Raw genomic sequence first — 10,316 nt, forward strand, 5'->3', positions numbered from 1 at the left:
AAATTTGAGCGTTGAGCAAAACTGAACAAGACCGGTCTGCCTGGCTATGCACTCTCTGCCACTGTTCTCTCTCCTTTTCTTTTCTTTCTTTCTTTTTTTTTTTCTTTCTTGAACAGACAGGAGATGCCTGTGGATCTATTCCCCTTTTAACCAGACATACAGGGTATCCAGGGTTATCTGATTTTAACCGTGATATGGTCTTATTAGATGCTCTATAGATACCTCCCTGACTGGGTCTCACTACTCACCTTGTTGTAGCTCCCTTGCTAACACCACAGGTTTTATACAGGCCTATCTTTTTGTCTTTGTAATTTCCATAAAATTTCAGCACTGAAAAATGCACTTAAGCCAACTCTTGTGTGCAAGGTGTAAAATTAGTTGAGGTTTTCTTTCTTTTATTTGGACTAAGCTGCTTTACTTCAATAAGCACCCTTTAAATCTGTGTGCAGGAACCCTGGGTGCCATCACCACAAATACTGTGCATGATGTGCTGTACTGCAGAACAGGAACAGGTGACCAGGACCTTCGTTAAGTGGCAGATTTCCACACTAAAATGAATGTTAGCAATTTCAGCCTCAACTGCTCCTCTTCGTAAAACAGTTAAAAGGAACTGAGTGCAATAAAATATTAATCATTGACAGTTTTAAGAACGTAAAAGCAAATCCCATGGGGCATCTTGTGGTGCTACAGACTTGTCTTATGCACAGTTTCCTACCTCTTACTTCCTTCCTCATTAAGTTGGCATTGGGATAAAAGAGCAGAATGGGTCAGGAGGTCCTGTTCGAAGTAATTAGAGAGTTGCTTCTTTTATCTAAGTGTACCTTGTTAAAGTATATCAGTGTCAGCCAGGTTAATTGGAACTTTAATACATAATTGATGCTAATTTATGGCCCTTTTTGTTCCAGGATACTCATGTAGACCCTAAAGTCAGCATACAGTTTTCTTGTTATTAATTATATACTGAAAACCAATATCCCATTGAGAGAAGACCCACAACATGTTATAGTTGCATAGCTTTTCTTCCCCTGAGCCCCTTGGTTCACTGGCATTTCATGTTTTTTTAAAAAGCTTCTACTTAGAATCAGCATAAAATAAACGTGAATGTTTATTCTGCTTTCTCCAGTCGCATTTGCTGAACTCAGTGGAAATATTCCTCAATCACACTGCTGTAACAAGGGTAGGACACTAACTGTGTAACTGGTACTGTTGCTCCCAAAAAATGTTTTTCTTCTCCAAGCTGACAAAATATCCATGAAGAAATGCAAAAGCTATTGCTGCCTTTTAATGAATTTAAAGGTCAAAATCTGCTGCACTTTGTCTTTCCGGATAGGTGCCACAGAGAACGAAACTCCAAGAAAAGATGAATGAAGGCTGAGTACTCTGTACCTCTGAGGCATGGTTTTGTTTCTGTTTTTTACTTTATGAGTTTTAGACTCCCTTGGGAGAGAGGATATAATAGAAAGAAGAATCCAATGTAGCTGGAGAATTGTGATTCCATCCGAGGCGCTTGGGAGCCTGAAACACTTTCTGTCAGTCCACGGTGAATGGGACTGGCAGCAGAGGAGGTGTTGAACAGAACTCCAGATCCTCTGGAAGATCAAATGTTGCTTACGAAAATCACATGATGTAGAGGATAGCCAATCCTGCCATTCTTTTTCTGTATGGTCTGCACATCTTGGATTTAGTGCCTATGGACTTCCAGTGTTTGTGCAAGAATACTTTGTCCTCATCAATTCAGATGAGATTTTCTTTTAGAAGTGTTCTTCTAGCACCTAAGTAAATCAAGAGCTGCATAGAGAATAGAGTATTGTCAGATGGCTCTGCTTAGGCATATCTAAAAATAATGCCGTTCTTGGCTTAATGATGCTCCTGCAAGAGTTCTGGAAGCTCATCTGCTCCTGTAATCTGCCAGATATTTGAACTGGTCAAGACTGATACTTGTACAACTGGTTCTTCCTTTAATTTGCTCCTGAGTTTATTTTGTTCTGTGAAAACCAGATGTGGCATAACATGATAACATACCTGTAGTGGGTAATGCTGGAACATGACACAACATGCGTCAAATTTCTTTTGAACCTGTATGAGCTCAGGTATCAGTCAAAAGAAGGTCGTTTTAATGATCAATGATTAATTAGATGATTGTTGGCAGATGAATCCAAAGATTATATAGCAGTCTTCATCAGCGTCTGTAACATAGAAGAAAAATTAAGATTTTTAAGTCAAAGGAATGGAAAGAGTAGTGCTCAAAGTTTCAGCTGCTCCTATGACATTTGTGTACTGTTTCAGAGGGCAGCATCTGTCAGTACAGTGGGAAATACTTAAGGGATCACTCTGCATTTTAGAAATTTTAGAAATTATCTCTTCATTTAATTATATTCCTACTGCATTTTGGTTTCTAGGTGTCCAAACTATTTTTATTCATACTGCTATTTAGAGACATGAATGCTGTGCAAAGCTGGTTTTTGTCAGCACTACTGGCTTGGTTATTATCTCACATGGACTCTCCTGCTGACTCTGCTGGCCAGATTTGCTAGAGACTTGCGAGACCGAGTCCTGATCAGATGGAAGCCAGTGCTGATTACAGAATGCAAGGCTGACACTGGGACAGTGATGCCCTGGCAGCAGAAAAATCTTCTTGGTCAAACCTGTTGTTTTAATGATGCATTGTGTGCTTCAAAGTTCTGTTTGTTGCAACCCAGAAGGCATCCGTGGCTGTATAGTGGCACTGAGCAGTCCTCCGTGTCTCCTCCAACTCCTGTCTGTGGCCCAGGGGTCCCATTTCAGTTTGGTATTGCACACAACTCAAACACCCATGTGTCCCAGGTATGGTAAAGGTCATCCTGACAGGAAATGTGAGGATAGCCTGGAGTTCAGTACGTGGCTCCCATCAGCAATAGGGATGCAGGGACACCATTTGGCCACAGCTGGACTGGGGGTATACAGGCCAGGCTATACAAGGTAAATCTCGTGCTGAGGTTTGGCAAGCTCTAGATCTATCTTGAGCTGTTCTGATAAATGACCTGAAGTTGCACAGTAATGCTGTTTCACATATGGCATAAACTGGGTACTGCTGGCAAACTAACTGTGCCTTTTGTTAATCTAAGGAATCATGCAAGTATCTAGAAGATTGCTTTCCAAGGAGGGCTGAGGCTGAAACAAATACCACTAAAAACTGAAGCAATCTTCAGGCTATAAAGACTGCATGAAAATCTTCTCTGGTTTTTCTCTCCTTATTCTTTCCTGTCCGCGGATTTCATGAGAGAGGACTGAGCAGAATCGATTAACCTCACAGAAACTCCAGCAAGACTTAATATTCTCAAAGGAAGGTCACCAGGTTTCAGTTTGTGCCAGCACTTACTGTCCAGAGGTATTGAAGGCTGGGGAGCTGGAAGTGAACCTTGGTCTCTAGCAAAGGAACTAGTGAAATCTGCCAAGCGATTTGAATAGAAATTGATGTGGCAGTAATTTTTTTTTTTTTTTTTTTTTGGATGTTGCTCCTGTTTTCAGGACTGAACTCACCTCGGAAAGAAGACTGGGGAATAATTCTTCACACAGCTGATTGTCACTGCTTTGGTGGCACAAAGTAAACAGAATGGGGAAGGCAGCAAGTGCATTAGGGCAGGAGAAATAAAGAAGCATTTCTAACCTCTCGCAGCAATAGGCAGCAGGGCACATAATGAGCTCTGCTTCACTAGTGTGAACTGAGAGAGGCTTTTCTTTCCCCACCTCCCTCCCAATGCTGCATCTACCTGTGCCCCGTGGAGAGCAGCCAGCCAGGGTTAGCAGCAGATAACCCTGTCTTTTTAAGTGCAAGGTCTGTTTTCTTATTTTTTTTTTTCCCTTATTTTTGTAATTTGATTTGATTGGTGGTTTTTATTCTCCCTAACACATAGCTGAGATATCTGGAAGCCATCAACATGGTTGGAGTTGTCTGGGTGTTTTGCAAGTTGGGACAGCAACATCCCTTACCTCTGCTGTAGTCTCAAAATGCCAAGGGTTCATTTTGGGCTGCACCAAGGCTGGTTATGATAAGGATCTTGCAGAGTTAAATGCAAGAGGTTCATGCTGGCAGAGGCTGAGCAGAACAAGATTTCAGTGTCAAATCATGGACTGAGTTCTGCTCTGCTGTGAGGAGTGAGTAAACAACATCTCATTGACTTGAGCCATACCAGCAGTAGTCAGCCCTGGTGAGCATCATTACAATGTCTGTTAAATGCAATTGGAGACAGAAAAAATGTGTGTGAGCTTTGGACACGCACAGTTCATCTCAGAGCTGGATAATGGCCCAACCTCTAAACATCAAGAGTCTAAAAGTTAAATGGCCAAATCACCCCTGTGGAGGAGCAGTAGGGATGAGGGGATCTGCATAACCCTGCTTGTTGTTGGGGTCCTCCCTTCAACCACCCTGTGACACTGTCCATGCAGACTGGCTGCCATCCTTCCAAGGACCAAAGGCTATGGCCTCAGCTGAGGAGCCAGCACAGGACTGAGGTATTAAAGAAAACAGAGCACACATTTTCTTGTAAATGTCTGCACTGATTAAAAACAACCGTGAGCTGGCTGGCATACCCACCAGCCTGGGTCTTGCAGACACAGGATCAGTGTGATAGACAGACTGGTGGATGGGGAGTTCCATCCTCTCAGGGATTTCTCAGACTGTCTTTGTCCCTACAGCTTTTTTGCACCATGCATACTTCTTTGAATTAAAAGAGTGGTAATAATAATGAAAAACACTATTGATTGACGAATCTCTTTAAGACAAAGAATGTGTAAAAATAATAATAATAATAATAATGTAGCCAGTTTTTAACCAGCTTTAAAAAAAAAGGGGGGGAGGGGGTGGATTATTTTATATATAGATCAGGGGATGCTGTTAGTTTCCTAGTCTGTATGATAGCCAATCTCCCCACCCCTCTTCCTTCCATCCCCTGACCGCCATTCAATAGCTAGCTCTGCAGCTATGGGACCCACCAGTGTGATGAAGCAGTACCTCTGGTGTGCTGAATACTGGCACTGGCACAGAGAGGCTCTATGGCTGATGTGAATCTTCCTGACTGGACTACTTGGTGAGTTTCCCCAGAGCTGTTGAGCACACAGGCTTCCCCACCTACCCTGATTGCTCACCAGGCCATCGATGTCCTTTGTGGACATGGCTTCAGGTATCATACCGGAGACTCCTTAGAGTCGGAAGCGACCATTTATGATGGTCTAGTCTGACTCGCCCACAATGAACAGGGACATTCACAGCTAGATCAGGTTGCCCTGTGTGTCACCTTGGAAGGGACGGGGCATCCACCGCATCTCTGGGCAACCTGGTCCGCTGCGCAGGATCACAGAATGTCCTGGGTTGGAAGGGACCTCGAGGATCGTGAATCTCCAACCCCCCTGCTACATGCAGGGCCATCAACCTCCACATTTCATACTAGACCAGGCTGCCCAGGGCCCCATCCAACCTGGCCTTGAACACCTCCAGGGACGGACGGGGCATCCACAGCCTCTCTGGGCAGCTGCTCCAGCACCTCACCGCTCTCTCTGTAAAGAACTTCCCCCTGGCGTCCAACCTAAATCTTCCCTCCCCCAGCTTAAAATGTTTCCCCTTGTCCCTTGCTGTGAAAGATATTTTCCTGGTATCTAACCTAAATTTTCCCTTCTTCTTTCCTTTAGCTCCCCTTTGGGTATCGAAAGGCTGTTACCAGGTCACCTCGCAGCCTTCACTTCTCCGGGCTGAACAGCCCCAGCTCTCTCAGCCTGTCCTCACAGGTGAGGTGTTTGATCCTTCGGATCTTTTTTTTTTTCTTGTGGCCGTCCTCTGCATGTGCTCCAACGGGTCCGTGTCTCTTCTGCACTGAGGACTCTTCATATGGACACAGTACTCCAAGTGAGGCCTCTTCAGCACAGAGCAGAGGGGCAGGATCACCTCTTTTCACCTGCTGACCGCACATCTTTTGGTGCAGACCAGGATGTGGCTGGTTTTCTGGGCTGGGAGGGCACTTTGCTGGCTCGTGTACAGCTTGCCGTCCACCAGGTCTTTTGGGACAGGCCTAGGCTCAGCCCTTTCATCCCCCAGCATGTATCGGTAGTGGGGGGTTCTCTTGTCCCAGGTGCAAGACACTGCACCTGGATTTGTTGAAGCTGATGAGGTTTGTCTGTGCCCGCTGCTCGAGCCTGTTGAGGTCCCTGTGGTTGGCGTCCCGTCCCTCTGGCGTGTCACTGCTCCCCACAGCTTGGTGTTGCCAGCAAATTTTCTGAGGGTGCGCTCGATCCCGCTGGTGATGCCACTGATGAAGATATTGAAGAGTCTCAGCCCCAGCACGGACCCCTTTGAGATGCCATTCATCACCGATCGCCATCCAGACACGGAGCCGTTGGCTCCTGCACTCGATGCTGCAGCTGTTTCTTTGTCCATTGAACAGTCCGCTCACCGAATCCGTATCCTTCCAGTTTGGAAAGAAGGATGTTGTGTCAGAGGCCTTGCTGAAGTCCAGGTGGATGATATCAGTGGTTCTTCACTTGGCTATTGATGCAGTGACGCCATCACAGACGGCCGCTAGATCGGTCAGGCAGGATTTACCCTTGGTCCTCTGGGTGCTCCAACAGGTCCCTGTCTTTTCTGCACTAAGGACTCTACACCTGGGCGCGATCCCTACATATGGGATCACGTAGAATATCGTCTCAGATAAGGGAAACCACTTTACTTCACAAGTCCTACAGGAGCTAATGAGAACTCTAGAAATCAAGCGGGAGTTCCGTACTCACCGGCACCCTCCTTCTTCAGGGAAAGTAGGATGGATCGGTCAGATGCTGACAAAGCGCTTGTCAAAATGGATTTTAGAGACCAAATGACCATGGCCAAAGCGTTTACCTGTAGCCCTTCTCAGAATACGAACCGCTCCCAGAAAAGACTTGGGAGTATCAACGTATGAAGTGCTGTTTGGGTTGATGTACTTGGGAGGGAGAGGTGAGATGCCCTCTCTTGAAGCCAAGGATAAGTTTCCTAAGAACTACATACTCGGGTTGTCTGCTTCTCTGTTATCCCTCAAGGGACATGGACTGCTGTCTCGAGCTCCACCTCTGGAATTTCTAGTGCCCTCATTCCGTGCTGGAGGCTGGGTCCTAACACGCACGTGTAAGGAATCAAAGCTTCAGCCCGAGTGGGATGGACCATTTCAGGTGCTGCTGCAGTGGATGTCGTCTGCCTTGACTTCAGCAATGCTTTTGATACAGTCTCCAACGACATCCTGCATATGAAGCTGAGGAAGCGCGGGATAGATGAGTGGACGAGGTGGGCTGAGAACTGGCTTACTGGCTGAGCTCAGGGGGCGGTGATCGGCGGTGCGGAGTGCGGGTGGAGAGCTGTGAGTGGCGGTGCTCCTTGGGGGTTGGTTCTGGGTCTGGTTGTGAAAGGTAGGTTGTGTTTTTGCAGTAGAAGCTTTTAGCGTTTTCGGTACGTAGTATTGACCTTCACTGAACTTATAACCCTCTTGTGAAATAGCTGTTTTCCTTCCACTAAGAAAGCTGTTGAACAGAGTAGAAAGTTAAAGATTGGGGGTGTTCTGACTGGGGTAGAAGTGAGCCAGGTGCAAAACAAGGCAAAGATGCGGGGTGGAGAAAGAGAGCCCAGCACAGGACAGAACGCATGTGCTCACTCTTGGAAATATGGCCCTCGTATCTCCATGGAGAAGTACAAAACATACGAAAGAACAACGGGTCGGTAATGGACCTTATATGGAAATGTATCATAGCAACAGCATCGGGGAGAGTGTAAGCCTGAGACGCTCAACCAGTGAGTGCCAGGAGCGTGTTACCTGCGTTGGTTTTGGAGTACAGAACGGAATGAATTTCGCTGACTGCTGCACAGTCCCTCCCTCGCTAATAGGGGACGTGAGCCTGTTATTGCAATGACGAATAAACTTTGCTGCTATCACTGAGATCCTGGCCTAACCTGAAATTTTTGGCTTTGAGTGTTTCTCACAAACGTGGTGCCAAAACCAAATGTGGTTAATCAATTCAAGCCATGGCTTGGCTGCACGCATCTGCCCGCTTCGTACGAGGTTTTTCATTACCTCGGACGCTGGCTGAAAAAAATAGAGTAATAAAAATCTTGACAACATCAATTTGCTGGTTATTTATTTATTGACAAGTACCCCTAAGCACTGAGCGCAGGTTTGGTGGGTTTGTCGAGTATTTCCTTCGTTGTCTTTGTCGTCTTCCCTTCCCCCCTCTCCCTTCTGTGTTTATCCTCTGCCATCAAAAGAGAGAACGGGCTGGCGACGGCTTGGTGCAGACCCACAGCAGTCCTAGCGGCGAAGTGATTTCCGCGGTCTCTGGTGCCACCGCGTGGCCGATCGGCAAAAGTGCGTCGCAGTTGTTTCCGCGGTCTCTCGCGCCCCCTCGTGGCCAATCGGGGGAACTGCATCGAGGTTGTTTCAGCCGTCTCTGGTGCCCCCACGCGGTCAATCGGCAGAATTGCGGCAGCGTCGCTACGTCGCCGCAGGCAGCAGGGCGCGTGCGCGCAGGCACGCGGAAGTGGTGCTCGGTCCCCCGGGAAGTAGTGCGCATGCGCCACAAGCTTTCCAATCGCACACGTTTCTTCGAAGCCCTGAGATGCAGGTGAGCAGTCAATACTTGGACCGCCGGCTCCGCGACACTTTTCTCTCTTCCGATCCAGAATGCTCCTCGTCTGTTTCCTCGGGCGGTTTTATGCCCCGGTCTGCTTCGAGAACGTACTGAACGCGCTGCAAACGACGGCGCGTGCGTTTTGCGGCCGTGAGGAAAGCGTGCGTATTGCGGCGTCGAGGCTGGCGCGCGCGCAGAGCACGTGGCACACGCGCATTGCGGGGCACAGCCAGGCGCATGCGCCGTGGCGGGCAGAGTCCGGCGCATGCCCCGTTCGGAACAGAATCCAGTGCGTGCGTAGCGCTTTTTTTTTTCTTCTTCTTCTTTTTTTTTTTTTAAACCACTGGCGCATGCGTCGTGCTTTCTCATGAATCGCGCGTCCGTACTCCGTGCTGTTGTCTCGAGAACCGCGCCTGCGTAGTGCGGTGCGGAGACTGCCGCGTGCGCGGTGCCTAGCTTGGCCCGTGCGCGTTGCTCTCGCGAGTCTTGCTTTTCCAGGAACGCTGCGGTGCAGGGCTGGGGCTGGAGCCCCAAACGTCTGCTCCTCCACCGCGGCGGCAAGCACGCTGGGTGTCACGAGGCGCTGAGGGGCAGCCGTGAGCCGACCCGGTCCGTTCCCGGGTGGGCTCGGGCATAAATCGGCGGAAATAGACGAGGGGCATCCTGGATTAGAAGGGGAAATTATCGCTGAGCCGGCGCTCCGAGAATCGGCTGCTTGCCCGTCCCCGCAGTGGTCTGTCGAAACAATTGCTATCTTTCAGTTGACGCGCGCGTGTTCGCTATTATCTGGAGGACCGATCACCACAGAGAGCGGCGGATTAGCGGCGCAGAGCGGTTAAAACGCCTCTTCCGCGTTTCTACGCGCATGCGTTGTAGGCTTGCCGGCCTGAGCAGCGGGCAGCGGCAGTTCCGCGCATTGGCCACGAGGTGGCAGCAGAGACCGCGGGAAGAACTCCGGCGGCATTGCCGGGGACCCGCGGCGCAGGCCGTGGCGATCCGTTGTGCGTTGTGATGACGGGGGAAGAGCGCGAAGTTCGAAGCGGGGGGAAAAGACGAAGAAAACAAAGGGAAACTACTCCAGACCGCGGAAAGCTGTGCTAAGTGCTTATGAATATCTGTTAAAAAAGAAAACAGACTTGTTTTTGCCAGCATCCATGGCACTGTTTCTAAATATTCACATACCGAAATGTAACTGCCCAGCAAATTTAACGATAACAAAATAAAGCACTTTGGCAGAAAGCACAGGGCTATATTAACGTTTGCTCAGCCTCTGTCTTGTTCACATTTTAATGTATTGTTTTCCAAGGTCTTTCTTCAACTCCAGGTTTCATTTTTGGCTTTTTATTCTTTTTAATGCCATAAAACGGGTACTTTTAGGCCCTAGCAGGTCTACGCAGGCAGAGACAAAGTTGCAGTTCTGAGATTCTTGGGGACCGTTACATCATTTCCACAAAGATTAACAAAACCTGCAGTTCTCCACTTAAGTTTACAGATGGAAAACATGAATTCGGCTGCATGGAAAGAATCGATGTGTCACAGCTGCCATCGGCAGGACGGCCAGAGAGTTGTGCAGGTCCACTGCTTGCTCAGCTGCACCTTTCTATCTGCCCTTCTCTGGTCCTCCTGCAGCTGGACAGATAGCCCACAAGGGCATGGGGGACACAGACCCCCCCCCCCGGCCAGCTGCAGCAGTCGCTCCT

At 48.2% G+C, this 10,316-nt stretch overlaps 1 long non-coding RNA gene across 11 annotated transcripts in view; it reads left to right on the forward strand.

Moving 5' to 3' along the window:
• The window catches only part of LOC116243418 (uncharacterized), a 326,478-nt gene extending 318,250 nt beyond the window's left edge, over positions 1 to 8,228 (forward strand). For 10 of the 11 annotated variants that reach the window (XR_016469845.1, XR_016469847.1, XR_016469839.1 and 7 more), the window contains 2 exons: positions 4,947 to 5,066; positions 5,665 to 8,228. This is a non-coding gene — a long non-coding RNA (uncharacterized LOC116243418). Of the gene's footprint in view, positions 1 to 3,104; positions 4,714 to 4,946; positions 5,067 to 5,664 lie in introns of those variants that run through there. The other variant, XR_016469836.1, reaches the window with a different exon arrangement.
• Positions 8,229 to 10,316: the final 2,088 nt, after the last annotated feature.

Source organism: Phasianus colchicus, chromosome 10 (assembly GCF_987193195.1).
Source record: "Phasianus colchicus chromosome 10, bPhaCol1.hap1.1, whole genome shotgun sequence".
NCBI classification, from domain to species: domain Eukaryota; kingdom Metazoa; phylum Chordata; class Aves; order Galliformes; family Phasianidae; genus Phasianus; species Phasianus colchicus.